Genomic DNA, 16,015 nt, shown 5'->3' on the forward strand with positions numbered 1-16,015 from the left:
CAAAAACTCTGGCTAATAATAGTTCAAATTTATTCCAAATATAGAAGCTTACTCTCTCCTTTTGATGTTTCAAAAGAATTCATTGAGAGCCATGCAGTGTCTTTTTATCGCACTGCAGGGGCTCTGATGCATTAAAAAGAGTGGAAGAAGAAGAGAGGAGTCAGCAGACATACTACCAATGAGGTGAGTAGCTGGGAAGGATATACAACTTGGCTCTGTATGTGAACAGATAGCCAATCTCATGGAAAATCTGTTTGTTGACACAATGCAAAATTCTACACATCTTTGGACAGGTGTAGGAAGCAGGTAGTTTCTAATCAGCTGTTTCCATTAAATGCTGGGAGGAAAAGACATAAACATTCAGTTTGCTTTTACTGGAAAGACAAAATAGGAAAAACGACTTGATATGTGCCTGGGCTTTCCTTTCCCCAAATCCTACTACATTGTGAAAGTTTTACCTGTACATATTATAGAAATTACTTAGCTAGCACATAATCACATCCCATCTCTTGGTAAGGATTATGTTTACTTTTTTCAAAGACGGATTATATCTAGAAGTTGTTTTATTCTTTCACTGTTTAGGATACTTACAGTTTCTCATACCAACAGAGTGATGGTGTCTTATATCTGGTTTCATAAGTATAAGAGATGAAGCAAGGTAAGGCTTTGTATCTTTTTTCTAAGAGTAGTTTCACTTTGAAAAGAACTAGTAAAACAAACTTTTCTCTTTTACTCTAAAGGCTGTTAGAGTAGTTTTTTTGATGAAGCATGCTTCGTTTGACTATTATTCAGATCCCAATCTTGCAATAAACTCTGTGTAGATGCACTGCTGAGCCTGGGATCTGGGACTCAGGGCAAGGATCATCTGAAACAACCTGCACAACAAGACTTAGGTTACTTTTCATGGGAAACTCAAACCCATCCCACAGACAGTGCTAAGGGATTCTGCAAAGGAGTTAAGAATGGACAAAAGCTGAGCGATGTTATTGAATGCAATGGCAGATGCTACCTGGATATAATGATTTCTTGCCTATAATTATGACTGAATTGATTTGGTGGATTTATGCGTAGTGACCATTGTAAGCTAATTACGTTTTTGAACAGGGTAGGGCACATCATTAAAAAAAGGATCCTTAGGACACACTGGAGGGATTGTCTTTTCCTTTCAGGTAGACATGCCTTTATGACAGGAAACAATGATAGGCTAATGTAAACAACTTATTTTGCCTACCTTTGTATTTCAGTACAGTAGTTCAATACAACCACATTTCTCAAAAGACTCATATTCTGTTATTGAAAGGTAATGGTGGGAACCAACTTAAGAACATGTAAAATGCAAGATTTTTTAATCAATGAGAAGCTATTAATTTAACCAACCCTTCCTGTAATAATATTGAGACAGACTGTCTGCCTGTTTTTACATTATAGCTAGCTTTGCAATCTGTGTGGAACCTAATGAGGTGTGTAATTTTTGTGAATTTATTGATTATAACAGTCTTAGGAACGTAACGCTGCCAAATTTTTAGCATTTCTCTCTCTGTTTTTTTTAGATAATGAACTTACTATTTTAGTATGAGCTGTTGACTTGTGCCACTACATATGGAACCAATTTTGCTTGTGTCAACTAGGTCATATTAAGCACAGGCCTGACATGACCCAGTGCAGCAGTGAGCTGACTTCCATTCACATAAAACCACTGCTACAAATGATTTAATATTAAAATTCCTAAAATGTTATGCAGTCATGCAGTGTCTATATGGCCAAGTCATGCAGTGTGTATGTGGGCAAGTGACAGTACAGGTCATGCTAGGTCAGGGACCCAAATAATGAATTTTCTCCATACAGAAAGCCAAACTATTTCCTGAATCTACATAATCAGAAGATGACTAAAATTTAACACAGTTTTGTGTGCTTTATCATAAACAGAATGCTGTACATTCAGGGCTCATGTTTGTCACAGGCCAGCTGGGAACTGTGAGTATATCAATTCTATCACAGGCCAACTGGGCTGTTAGGTTCAGTTTTGGATCAAGAAGGCAAAGTTGGGAGTGGAGTAAAGGCAAATTTATTATAGCTTACACACACACAGTTAACAGAAAGATAAATGTGATAAGCAGATAATGCAAAAGTAAAGAACTAATAGTAAATAACAGATAATAACAACAGATAGATAGATCAATTCTGTTGCAGGCCAACTGGGCACTGCGAGGGTATTAGCCACTGGGCTGTTCAAAACAATAGATAGACAGATATGGGTTAGAAACTGATCGATAGTCACTCAATGCCAGGTACGCGTCAAGTGATTCCAGCGAAGTCAGGCATCCCCGATCGACGCTGTCAGAGGGATTACCGGGGAAGGTCCCTTGATTAGGATCTGATCCTCACTCACATCAGGAGTCCAGGGTCCAGACGTGGAACAGAAATGACTGTTCTGTTCTCTCCTTCCTGTTGGTTACCTGATGCACGTGCTTTTTATACCTAATCTTATGCTAATCTGTTGGCTTTAGAGCCACTCATGATCTTCCCCTATAGCTGTTACCCTATGGGATTGAAAGGTGTTAAAAGTAATCATAAAAGGTTTCTACACAGACTTGGGTTTATCCAATAAGCAAATTATAATATAATTTTATATTTTATATTTTATTATAATATAATATTAGGTTTGAAATTGACATTGCTTCACCTAAGCCCCAACCCCTTTTAGGTTTCATTTGAATATGCTTTCTTGGAATGTGCTTTCCTGGACTGTGTTGGGTGTGCCAGGCAGTTGGATCCAGTTTTTTATCATCAAAGCTGAACCCTGAGCAGAAACCATTAGATCAGATAATCTCACATCTACAGCTTTGCCTATGGGGCCCAGTCAGTTCCACGAACAGTTAATTTTATCATTTTAGTTAAACTTATGACAGACAGACATTTGCGGTTTACAAACTTACAAGCTTTATATTAACTAATATTACCTGTTTAGGCAAAATACCAAATGCCTCTAAGAAGCACATATTTATTGCTTAATAATCCCTCTGGTTCTGGCTGTCACACATGTTAACTCATGGTTTTTCTCCAGTTCATAGTATATACCATCACTTAAGCAGATATTTCCCCACCCTCATGAATACACCATTAACTTTGACGAGATTGTACATTGTGGAATCCAGGTATAAGCTTGAGGACTTTTCTGGATTGGTGCCATGCTGTCGATACTACTATATGTCAACTTGCTGTTCACTAATAGAAGCTGTGGTACATGCATAGAAAAGAGAACAGATTCTTGAGACAGACCAATTTGTTGGCATGTAGGGGAAGATTTCATATTTGTTCTGTTTGGTGTTTCCTTTCATTTTCTGTCCTTCTCTATAGGTTCTTTTATTGCTTCTTCATTGTTGTGTCCAAATCCTTTCAATTAGTTCATCAAGCAATGTGATTCATATCTGAAATAAGTCATATATGATAAAAAATGTATATTCTGTCTATAGAGAAATATCACAACTGTACTATTGGCCTGTGGAATTAAAAGGATTTCCCTCCCCCTTCACTCTCAAGCAGGGTTGTCACTCACCCCTGAGTAGGGTTGGATGGGAAACAAGAATTTGATTTCCTCCCAAAATTCAGTTGTTTTGCAATTTGTCTTCATCCTACATTGGAATGGCCAGAAGCCATTCACAAAAAAAAAAAAAAAAAGAAAAGAGAGAGAGAGAGAGAGAGAAACCACCCTGAAGCTGCCACTATTCTAGTGGTTAGGCCACTTTCGTGAGATCTGACAGACTCAAATTTAAGACCCATTCTGAACCTGGCAGAGAAAAGTCTTGAATCTGAGTTTCTCACATCATAGCTGTGTGCTTTGACCACTGGCAATTAGCTACTGTTGAGAGAGGGATGAAGCCTCTACAAAAATTTCATCTTAGACCTCAGGAATCTTCTTAACAAAAACTTTATTCAAATGAACATGATCCTGTAAAAAAAATTCAGTTTTTTACACTGCATCAGAATTTTACATTGAATAATATTCTGACAAATTATTCTCAACCAGGTTTATGCCTTAACTAGATACAAGAGTTCTTTGAACCCTCCGATGATCCTTTCCTGGAGCTAGGTTGGTGGTAGCAAGGTTAGTACACAAATGGAATGAGTATATATAGGTTGCCTACTCAGACAGTCTAAATAAAGAAAAGAAAAGCCTATGTATTGATAAAGAATAATGACACTCACATATTTACATTTCTACAGATGTATCATCATCTGTTAGAAATAATTAACTGTCTGAACACATTAATGGACAGTCCTTGATTTCTCAGTTATGTTTATAATGTTTCTATGGTCATTTAATTTGCTCACCACCTGTGCTATAGCTACAGTGCAACCACAGTGTAATGATTACCATTTCTGAAGAAAGCTTTATAAATATATAATTTGCAAAGAGTCTTAAAATATTTAATCTGTTTTTTCAGGAATTTTAATATTTAGAACAAATTTGTAGACACAGACTAGAGATTTGGTTGTGGTGAGACAGTTAGTAAGGTACTTTGTTATGGAAACTGGGACAAAAGCATAACCCTTGTTTTAGACTTACCATCAAAGGCTGCTACATTGACCTTTATGGCAAGTGTTAGAGAGCCACATTAATTTAAAAAATCTTGTACTATGCTTTTAAGATTAGGGAAGAGTGGAGGTGTTACTAAGTTCACAGATAGAAGGCCCTTCAAAGCACAATGGGATCTGATCTGCAATCCTAACAATTGCACCTCCTGCAACAATTGCACATACATGCATGGCAGGAAGTGCAATATTGGGATTGAGCATCAGATCCCAGTTATGCCCTACTTCTCAGTGCACCAGCAAGTTGAAAGCTGGATGTCCCACAATCAACTGATTGTCACCCAATAGGGAATTCACTGGGGCTGGTTGGAGACCCTGGTGTGGTCTGAAACTTGCCCCATGTTCAATTTAAGGTACAGTGCTAAAATATTACACATTTTTCATGTAATATTTTTATGGCCAATTTTCCTTTTTGTAGTGCCATTAATTCCCAGAATATGTGGATGGGTTACTACTTAAGACATGATTAACAGACTAGTTATGTCTTGTGTGTACCTCAGCTGACTGACATGACTTAAGGACAAGCCAGGGGCCTAATTTATAGATTATTTGGAAACTAAGACCCAATTCAGGAGAATAGTTAAGCATGGGCCTAACTATAACCCTGTGAATTGTTTCACTGGGTGAAACCCTAGCTTCACTGAAATCATAGGGAGTTTTGCCACTGATTTAGGGATTGAAGGTGGAATGGGGTTAGTTATATGCTGAAAGTAAGGCATAAAGCTTGATTTATCAGAGCCCAAGTGGATACTTTAATCATAAATCTCTGACCCTAAAGGTAAGCAGTCAAAAGACAAAAAACAAAGTAAGCTGATCTATATTCTGTGCCTGTACTGAAGTAAAATTCAACTCTTGGAATAGAAAGAAAACTGACCTACATATATAACAGCTTTGAATCTAAACAGTTCTGAAATAAATTCAGTCTCTTCCCCATCTTTATGATGGGTGATTATTTTCAAATACTATTAAGTGAACATTAATATAGACATGATGACAGTAAAAAGTGATAGGAATTGTACAGTTAATTAATCAACTATACTTGACAAATGCACCATAGAGCAATGAATGCAACTTATGCCTTTAAGTTAAAGTGAAAAACAAAAAACAAGAACAAAGCAGGATAACATCAGTCACCACGATAGAAATTAAATAATATCAAACAGAAATAAAGGACAACAACATGCAAGGATTTTTATGGGACAGGTAAGGTGACCAGACATTGAATGGCAGCCTCTTTTTTAAAACCTAACAGATATGTATGCACTAACTGTGTATGACAAATGAAACATATTTAACAAGCCTAATTTTCTTTCTGATTTAATAGGACCCAGTAAGTGGAAACTGTATGGCCAGAATAATGAAAAGTGCACAAAATTTATCTCATTCTGTTGCATCCTCTCTGTGTTCTTTTGTCCTTTGATTGCACTGGTGGATAATATTATTTTGTTCCCAAGGAAATATGTCCCTTTGATTAGGTTGCAGATATTTTCTCATTTGTCACTGTTCTATCAAGCTATGCCATGTAACAGCAGGAACCCTTGATTATTTAATTGCTTGTAAGAACTCATTAAATCTTACTATCAATCATAGGACATATGGTAAATATCACCCAATGGCATGAGAGGTTTAACAGTGATCTGTCACTGGGGCATACCCTTTCTTTAGTAGCACTGGACTTTTGTTTTGTTGCTTCATCATAATAATTTTTAATTAATATTGATTTGCAAGAAAGTTCATTCAGTAGCTATAGAAGAAATAGGTTAGGAGAAATAACATGAGCATTTGGAATTTCATAGAAAAATTTGAAGTCCTGAAATATGGCAGTATAATTCTTTGGCAATGTTTTGTGGCTGGTGTTGGTATAAAGATCATTTAATTTATTCTTAAAACTGCATGCATCTTATTAGGATGACCACATAGTGGGAGCATCTACATGAGACGCTTTGTTACTGTAGTTATGAGCTATGTCATCATAGCTTGTCGTTATGGTGATGTAGTGTCGGTGGGCACGAACCGTGACGCCAATGTTACTGTGCAGTAGCGTGGGAAAAAATCTGTGTGGCATCAGGGCTGTGCAGTATTACTGGTTACTGGGCAGTCATTTAGTACTTGTTAAAGCAAGTCACTTAGTACTAAATGACTACGCAGTAACAACCTAGCAGTCTGGCACATGTACAGACACACCCAGTGAGTCAAAAAATAAATGTATAGGCTTTGTAATGGCAATATCCACACCTGGATGGGTCTCAGTGTTGGAGGAAAGGTAGGGCAGGGTGGCACCATAGAGATTAACTGTTTGAGATGCATGAGGTTTTGTTGAAAACTACTTACTTTGTCAGATACCAAGCACTGGGGGAGAGGGAGAGAACATCAAATGAAGCAACTGATGCAGGGAAAAGGGTTTTCTAAATGACAGAATATTGAAGAAGCAACTTCCTATGATGGTAACAGAAGTAAGTGTTTAGTTACAGCAGCTATTGGGCAGCTAGATACATTTTTATTCTGATAAAGATCTTTAAATTACTTCACAATATACCTGAACCATAAGGATGATCTATGCAGACATAGGATAAGACTGAAATTCTTAATTATCAAACATCTATGGGGAAATCTGAACCAACTTATCCACAAAAAATGATACTTGCATGTGTATAGCCTAAAATGTCCCCCTTTGCCATGCATATAGCAACTTAATTCAAATAGGGAGATACAAAATGCGAAGCAATGAAATATGGAAGAGAAAGAGCATGTAAACGCCAAGTTCCAATGGAACCTTCTGTGAAATTTCTCCAGTTTTACACTGGTAAAATGAGAACAGAATTTAGACCTATTTTTATAATGACAATTTCTTTCAATGCTTATTGATGTCAGCTGGAACAGGCAGCCTTTTCATAGAACTTTCCTCTTTAGCAACACTGAATTTGTTAAAGGGCATCTGCCAGGTGATGACATTCTGTAATTTATACCCTCCATCCGACTTCTATCATGGCTGTCTGTACTGTCTTCATAATGGATTCTTGGGGGAATCCCCAAATTCTAAGGTATAACTTCTGTATGCTATGATTCTTTCTGGTTCTGCAGAAAATGGCATGGGGGTTACAGTGCATAATAAGCTGAATATGAGCCAACAGTGTGCCCTTGTTGCCAAGAAGGCTAATGGCATGCTGGGCTGTATTGGTAAGAGCACTGCTAGCAGATCGAGGGAAGTAATTATTCCCTTCTATTCAGTACTAGTAAGGCCAGATCTGGATCCCCCACTACAGGAAGGATGTGGACAAATTGGAGAGATTCCAACAGTGGGCAATAAAAATGGCTAGGGGGATGGGGCACATGACTTATGAGGAGATGCTGAGGGAACAGTCTGGAGAATAGAAAACTGAGGATGGATTTAATAGCAGCCTTCAACTACCTAATGAGTTGTTTGAAAGAGGATAGAGCTAGACCAGGGGTGGGCAAAGCCCAGCCCACAGGCTGGATTGGGCACATGGCAGAGTCCATTTCCCAGCAGCCCCTGCCTGCATCACTGCATCCATTTTTCATGGAGACCACAGGAGTGGCAGGGCCGTGACAGTGCAGGGCCTGGGTTTCCATGGAGACTGGTCCAAGCAGTGCTGATGGGGCACACAGCTAGGTGGGGAGCTGCTCCAGGGCCAGGGCCAGGGCCAGGGCCAGGGCCAATGCTGGTGTTGGTGCCAAGATCTTGTGTAGGTGACAGCATGGGTCAGAACCAGGACAGAGTTGTGAAATGCTGCCCACATGCCTTGGGTTATTTTGACTACTCCTGAGCTACACTGTTCTCAGTGGTGGCAGATAACAGAACAAGAGGTAATGGTCTCAAGTTGCCCCAAGGGAAGTTTAGGTTAGATATTAGGAAAAAGTCCTTAAATACAAGGAGTGTATTTAAGCACTGGAACAGGTTACCCAGTGAGGCTGTGGAATCTCCATCCTTGGAGGTTTTTATGACCCCACTAGACAAAGCTTTGGCTGAGATGACATAGTTAGGACAAGAGGCTTTGAGCAGGAGGTTGAACTTGACCTCCTGAGGTCCCTTCCAATCCTCATTTTCTATGCTTTCTATGATAGGTTCTGTGTATGCTAAGGTGCCTAAATTTGCACAAATAAAGCCCTGCACAGCTGATTTGCCCCAGGCCCCACACCCCTCTGGGGTCAGCTCTGTCTGCTGTGGAGTCAAAAAAAAGTACATACAAGTTCCATCCTGCTGCCTATTAAGGGTACATGTGTAAATGTACAACGTGTATTCTGCAGCTGATTAGTCTAGTGTACAGTAAACATCTCACGTAGAAATGCCCAAGGATCCCAAGAGTACAGACTGCTAAGCCAACTATGACTCTTCTAATGTTGTATTTTGTATAGCTGCATTGGCCAAAAGGTACACTGTAGATGTATGGCAATAGTAGCAATATTATTCTGATAGGCATGGTGATACTTCTAGCCCTGAGGTCCTACTACACCACAGTTATTTAAGTCTGAATAGAGGGAATTCAAACTACCAAATTAGAAAGATGGTGTTTTATAGCTACTTCTACGTGTTTAAAGGACTACAAAAGGTTCAGGCTAAGCAGAATCAGATCTTATGCTACTTTAGTCAATAGAACTTTTGCCATTGATTTTGATGTGGCCATGATAGCATCCTCTATCAAAATGCATGCACATGTGTTTCCATTACTGATTTACAAATTCCTTCTGGCTTCAGAGATATTGCCTGCCACAGAACGATGTCAGAAGACCAACTAATCAAACACCATGTGATGTAATCTTGGAAGTACTGCTGGGACTGATAAAAACAAAGCAACAATGAAACAGCAGTATACTGGAGTTGCTGCATCAACATCTACATTAATTGCTGTCTGTAAAGAGATAAAATAATATAAGAAAATGAATCAGATTGGTTAATTTCTAGTAAGGATAGTTAGGTATACCACTACATCTGAAATGATAGAGATAAAGGTTTTCTTTGCCAAATGCAAAGAAAAAAAAGCATTGGAACGGAGTTAAATATTACTGGCAATTCACAGTGACTGAATATTCTTTGCCTCCCTGAGCAAAATGGTTTAACTAAAGGACTTCACAGACCTAATCTATTGACGAGAACAACATTACATTACAGTAACTTTATTACCTTCAAGCTAGACATGGGCCAGTGAGGTCAACTCAAGAGTAATGAATGATGCTTTAAAGTAACAAAAAGAGTTATTATTTATGTACGTAGTGATATTTTGGTGGAAGTATACCAAAGAGACTGAGTTTATGCCACAGAGTACAGAAAGTCTTCCAGGAAGCAAGTGATAAGCTTTACTGTGTGAGTATAGAGCAAAACCCATTAAAACCCATTAAAGGAACCCAAACTGTAGACAGAAGGTAAAGGAAGATTGATTTGATGTAGCCATAAAGGCAATAGAATATCCATTTATTAATTAAAAGTACATTTTATGTATTGTGATATGATAAATAGTTTTACTGTTTAGGTTAATTCCCTCAGAAATGCACCTAGAGCTATTAACATTGATAAATTATGCACTGCTATTTTTTACATTTCTGATAGACAGTCTCTACAAGTATGTCCTATTTTATTTTGGGTTTTAAACAGCAGTTTTGTCTGATTATAGTTGATATTTAACTGTTCCTACTACAAACTTCCTAATAATGAACAGAAAGAGACAAGATTTTGCAAACTTTACTATGCTTTCCTTCTGCTCTCACTTGCTCACATGGACAGGACACACTTAAAACATTTCTTCTGTTAAGGAATATCCCACTGAATTAATGCATAATAGTGAAAGAAGGAAAATGTAGAAATGGAAGGCTCCCTCACAAAACAAATGTTTTAAATGTGTATGCTGTTTATACACTATAGGCGCATCTACACATGCAATTAGCACATAGCAGTAAACTCCAGTGCAGTTCATGCCTGAGTTCATTGCTGCTGAGTGTAGTATTTGCATGTGTACCAGGACCTCAGCATGCTGAGCCAGGATGGAGCAGCCCTGGCTAGCAGGGGGTTCTGGGGGTCAGCCTGCTACATTGGCAACACATCAGAAGGGGCAAGGGGGCGTGTGCCCCCCTAGATTTCTGCACAGATTCTGGGGCATGGGATGCAGGAGTGGCAGAGGTGCAATTTCTGCACTGACTATGGGGCATGGGGCTGTAGCCTGGTCAGAGCCAGCACCTAGTGCCCCCTCTTATCATTCCCCTCCTCCACTGTCAACACTTACGCACTGTCAATGATGTGCCAGCCTGGGACTGCTCTGCCCCAGCTCAATGTGCTGCAGAGGGGTTGGCTGGGTCATGAGGGTGCTACAATATAGGACTAGCCCACAGGCAGCTTCCACACCGTAGCACATTCATACCCCAGCCAGCCCCATCACCGTCTACATGTGCATTTCAGTGCCCATAACTACTCCAATGTGGGTTAGTACAAGTGCTAGGCAGTGCTATCCTACAACAGAGTTAATTAGATTACTGTGGCCTAATAGCACCACATGTGTAGATGGTGACTCTTCACAGTGGAGCCAATTAGTCAGCTCGGCAATAAAGCATCTTGTGTAGATGTAGTCTGTATGTGCTATATTATACATACGCATGAGAGCATTGATCAGGAATAATTAGAGTCACCGTCATTCTGGTTAATTATTTTTTTTGGATAGTCAAGCACCACAGTATAAAGTGCTAAAAACTTTACCATATTTTAATCACTGTTATGTACAACAAATACATGCCAAGGAATGTGAGACCAAGATTACTGACTGTGCCTGCACAAGTCAGAGAGTGTTGGGCAAGGTCGGGGGTACGGCAAACTCTACATACATTACTAGACTAAAGAACGCAACTTTTTCTTTGTTAATATGAAACTTCTGTTAATTGATGTCCCAGATAATTGTTACTGACTTTTGGATAATCTATTACTGGCCATATATCTGCCCATATACCCCAAAGCATTTGGCAAAAGAGATTTTACTAAATTGCTCTTATTTCATCAGGGCTGTCTTTGCGGTGTGGGTGGTGAATTAGGGTGACCACCCTGGGCCCCATGCTTTGGGAGGCCCTGCGGAGCCAGGCCGATGCCAGGCAGAGTGACCGCATCCTTGCCTCTCGCAGTGTTAAAGGAGCCTCACACAGGCTGATTTGCCCTGGGCCCCACACCCCCCAACAGTTGTCTCTGCACTTCATACATGGAAATATGCCTAATTATACCTGTTAGAGACAGACCAGATTCACTGTCATACAGGGACTGTAGTGTACATCTAAAGAGAGAATGATGAAATGTAGGTATATTATAGTGTTTCTGAGCACTCAGTGTGGGACTTATGCTGAGTCCTTGTGTAAAATTAAGCCTCCTTGAAGTATAAAGATGCAGTAAAAAATTTAACTAAATGCACTAGTCATTTTTTAAAGTGTGTGTGTGTGTGTGTGTGTGTGCACGTGTGCGCACGCACGCACACATGCACACGTGCTCATTTTTTTCCTTTCTTGCCTATGGCATTTAAAGGGTGAGTTACTTCAAATTAAAGAGCTATTCAAAATAAGTTCCAATAAAATGCCTTCCATCACAATTTTAAATGAGTAGAAGCTTTCAGCTTGTATATATTTTGTCAGGAAGGCAATTTAAAGGTTATAAGCACAAATCATATCTTTGGGTTTTAACCACAGAACATTTACACAACCCTAACCTATCACCTACAGTATCTTAAGATACCAACACAGAGTTGAATAATCTGCTTGGAATAACAAGTAGGAGTATTGAAGGGAGACTTAGAAACAGCAGAACAGGTCCATATGCATCAACTGAGGGACTTTCAGACACCAGGATATAAAAAAAAGAATGCTTTACTTCCTCCCACAAGGTAGGACTTATGTTATTAAACCCTTTTTCTAGCCATTTGTGTGATACAATAATTATAAACATCTATTCAGATCACAAACATACATTTAGCTAGCTGTTAAGAGACTTCTGTACCTTGCAGGAAGGTGTAGAGCCATGTGACCAGCTTTCTCCTTAAACATACTCTACATATGTGCTCATCTGACTCCCATCTCAGTGTACCACATGCATACTCAGCTGGTATAAACAGGCATAGCTTCCTTGAATAGCAGTCATGCATCTCTCTCAGTATCAAAAGACTTCCCAAATGCTAATAATTTAAAATAATGAAGCATTATCCCTATTTAAAATATGAAGAACTATGGCAAGAGATTATATTATTCAACTAAAGTAACAGAGGCTTACCTAATATGGTCCATATGGCTTTCCTCCAAGGTCTGAACCACTCACCGACAAAAGAAGCCCCACCCAACTGCTTCCTCTTGGGTGTACCAGAGACCAGCAGCTGGTCAGAGAAGATGGCTATGGAACAGCCCTGAGTGGACACAAGCAGAATTCTCAGTGCTATTCTCAGGCTTTTTTGAAAGACAGTTCTTAAACACAGTCTTGGGCATGCACAAAAGGAAGTTTCCAGTTTCTGGTGTTGGTGTGCCCAAGCAAGAGAAAGGGGCTTATTTGCCAATAGCAGACTGGGGTGGGAGGGAAGTTGATATACATCCTTCCTGTCTCACAGTTGCATGAATCAAGGCCCATAACCTCTTTTGCCTCTACAGAAGCTATGTGGTGCTTAACTGCCTACGTGTAATTCTGCTGCACCTTGCTTACATCACTGAAAAACTCTTAAAGAAGAAAATGAATGGGTTAACAAAAAGCTAGATCCTCCTCCTCATCCACTCTTTTTTGTAACTTCGTATGAAGGTTGAGATGACAAGGTGTTGCAAAAGTTGCAAAAAATAATTTTTCAGAGACTTGAACAGCATGGTACAGGGTCAGAGGAGGGGCAGACTGAAAGTGCTCTGGGTAAGATTACAAGGGGGTCATGGGGAAAGGGACTTAACGGTAGGTATCTACTACAGACCACCCAACCAGGAAGAAGAGCTGGACAGGGAATTCTCAGATCAGCTTGTGGAGGCAGTTAAGTCAAGGGATGTGGTCATCATGGATGACCTAAACTACCTGGACATCTGCTGGGAGGAGCAGTCAGCCAGGTCTGACCGCTCACGTAGATTACTAGCTGAGATACAGGACCTCCACCTAACCCAGGAGATACACAGTCCCACCAGGGGAAATGCCTTGCTGGATCTGGTCCTGGCCACAGGTGAGGACCTGGTGAGGGGATTGTGGATTCTCGACCACCTGGGCAATAGTGATCATCACCTACTGGAATTCACTATACAGCACAGAATGTCAAAAGCCTGCAATAAGGCAGTAGCCTTTGACTTCAGGAGGGCCGATTTCAATGAGTTTAGGAGATTAGTAGGAGAGTCACTGAGGTCCCGCAGGGTAGGGGAGTTGGGAGTCCAAGATGAGTGGTGGTTCCTTAAGGAAACGATCTTCTGAGCCCAAAGGGTGACAGTCCCAACACAAATCAAAGGGGGCAAGAGTGTTAGTAAGCCCCCATGGCTCTCCAAAGGCATTCAGGAATGCTTGAAAGCTAAAAAGGAGGTGTACATCCGGTGGAAGGGAGGGGCTATCACCAAGAAGGATTATACCTCCATTGCTCAAGACTGTAGGGGGGCTGTTAGGAAGGCTAAGGCGGAGATGGAACTAGGAATAGTGACCAGGATCAAAGATAACAAGAAGTCCTTTTTTAAATACATAGGGAGTAAACAGAAGGCACCGGGTAACGTGGGGACCCTGCAGAACACACTTGGCAATCTGGCGGTTTCACCAGATGAGAAAGCTGACCTTTTTAACAAATTCTTTGCCTCCATTTTTCTGAACAGGGACTGGGACATCTCCCCCAGTGGGATTCCGGACAGACTCGGGAGAGGCACTAGGGTCAGGGAGGACCTAGTTAAGGAACTTTTGGTCGGGCTGAATGTGTTTAAACTAGCAGGTCCAGATGATCTCCACCCCAGGAGTAACTAGGAATAACGGCCACAAGTTGATTGAGGGTAGGTTCAGGCTAGACATCAAGAGGCACTACTTCACAGTCAGGGTGGCTAGGATCTGGAACCAACTTCCATGGGACGTGGTGCTCACTCCTACCCTGGGGATCTTCAAAAAAAGAGTCTAGATAATCACCTAGCCGGGGTCATTTGACCCCAGCATTCTTTCCTGCCCATGGCAGGGGGTCAGACTTGATGATCTGCTTAGGTCCCTTCTGACCCCACCAACTATGAAACTATGGAACACGATTTTACTTAAGTGAAATAGGTTTGCATCCAAGTATCTCTGATATCTTGCTCATCTTAATGTGATCACAATGCTCTTGCTTCTCTTAATCACCTGTTAGTTTGACCATCTTAAAATGATACTGGAGATTATTTATGTAAATGTGATTCATGTCTCTCATGGATTGGTATGTATGCTCTTTCTACAGTACTGTACAAGAGTCTGGTGCCCAAAGTTTTCTAATTAGTTACCAAACTCTTTCATATATAACATTAGCCAGAAACTGAGAATAAGATTAGTATTTCAGTAACACAATTTAAATAATTTCAATTTTAGAGCAAGCTACTAAATCTTATTGAAGTAATGCAAGTGTCCAATGTCTTTATGGAATGTATCTATGGTTCTAAAAATAAATATAATAATACATTTACTGAAGTTTTAAAAAGTATTCCCTTACTAGCAGAAAAGTCACCATCAGATTATTTATTTATGTATTTATTCAAATTATAGGCTGCCTTTTCCAACAAAGGTTCAGGGAAGCACAGGATGCAGAACAACTTAAAAAGACAGTTAGAATAAATAAAAATGAGTGACATGGCCAGCCCAGCGAATTTGATTTCAAATGATCATTGTCTTAAACCTTGATGCTCATGGTGTTTGCTTGCAAGATGAGACTAATGTTAGTGCATCTATCTTTCCACTGGACTCAAAGGATCTTCCACAGGCAGCACTGACAGCACTTCTCCAATGACTTGAAGTGTCCCCTCCATGTTATCCACATCTCAGCTCCATACAGTAAGGTGGGGGTCATGACTGCTTGATAAACCATGAGGTTGGTTTCAGATCTAATGTCATGATCTTCAAACACCCATTGCCTCTGCCATCCAAAGGCTGCACTTGCACATTTGAGGTGATGTTGGGTTTCTTCATCAATGTCAGCCTTCTGCAAGAGATGGTTTCTGACATACAGGAAATATTCAGTGTTCTCCAGAATTTCACCATGAATCTAAATTACCAGAGCTGAGGACTGCTTATCAAGAGCTTGTTGATGGAGGATCTTAGTCTTCAGAATGTTAAGTGTCAGTCCTATTTTCTTTCAAGCTTCAGTAAAGACACTGATGATTGCCTATGGTCTATTTCTGAATGAGCACAGACTACAGCAGCATCAGCATACTAGCCCTTGACAACTGAGGCCAGGATGGTCTTGCTTTTGGTTTGGAGTCAGCTGAGATTAAACAGTTTACC

At 40.1% G+C, this 16,015-nt stretch overlaps 1 long non-coding RNA gene across 1 annotated transcript in view; it reads right to left on the reverse strand.

Annotated features, from left to right (window-relative positions):
- Positions 1-2,121: 2,121 nt before the first annotated feature.
- LOC149864835 (uncharacterized) overlaps positions 2,122-16,015 on the reverse strand; it is a 239,425-nt gene continuing 225,531 nt past the window's right edge. Inside the window, exons 3-4 of the long non-coding RNA XR_016442653.1 lie at positions 12,839-12,968; positions 2,122-3,428 (exon numbers count right to left, since the gene is read on the reverse strand). This is a non-coding gene — a long non-coding RNA (uncharacterized LOC149864835). The remainder of the gene's footprint in view (positions 3,429-12,838; positions 12,969-16,015) is intronic.

The sequence above is a fragment of the Crocodylus siamensis genome, chromosome 5, assembly GCF_052110815.1.
Source record: "Crocodylus siamensis isolate JL-2025a chromosome 5, ASM5211081v1, whole genome shotgun sequence".
Classification (NCBI taxonomy): Eukaryota; Metazoa; Chordata; order Crocodylia; family Crocodylidae; genus Crocodylus; species Crocodylus siamensis.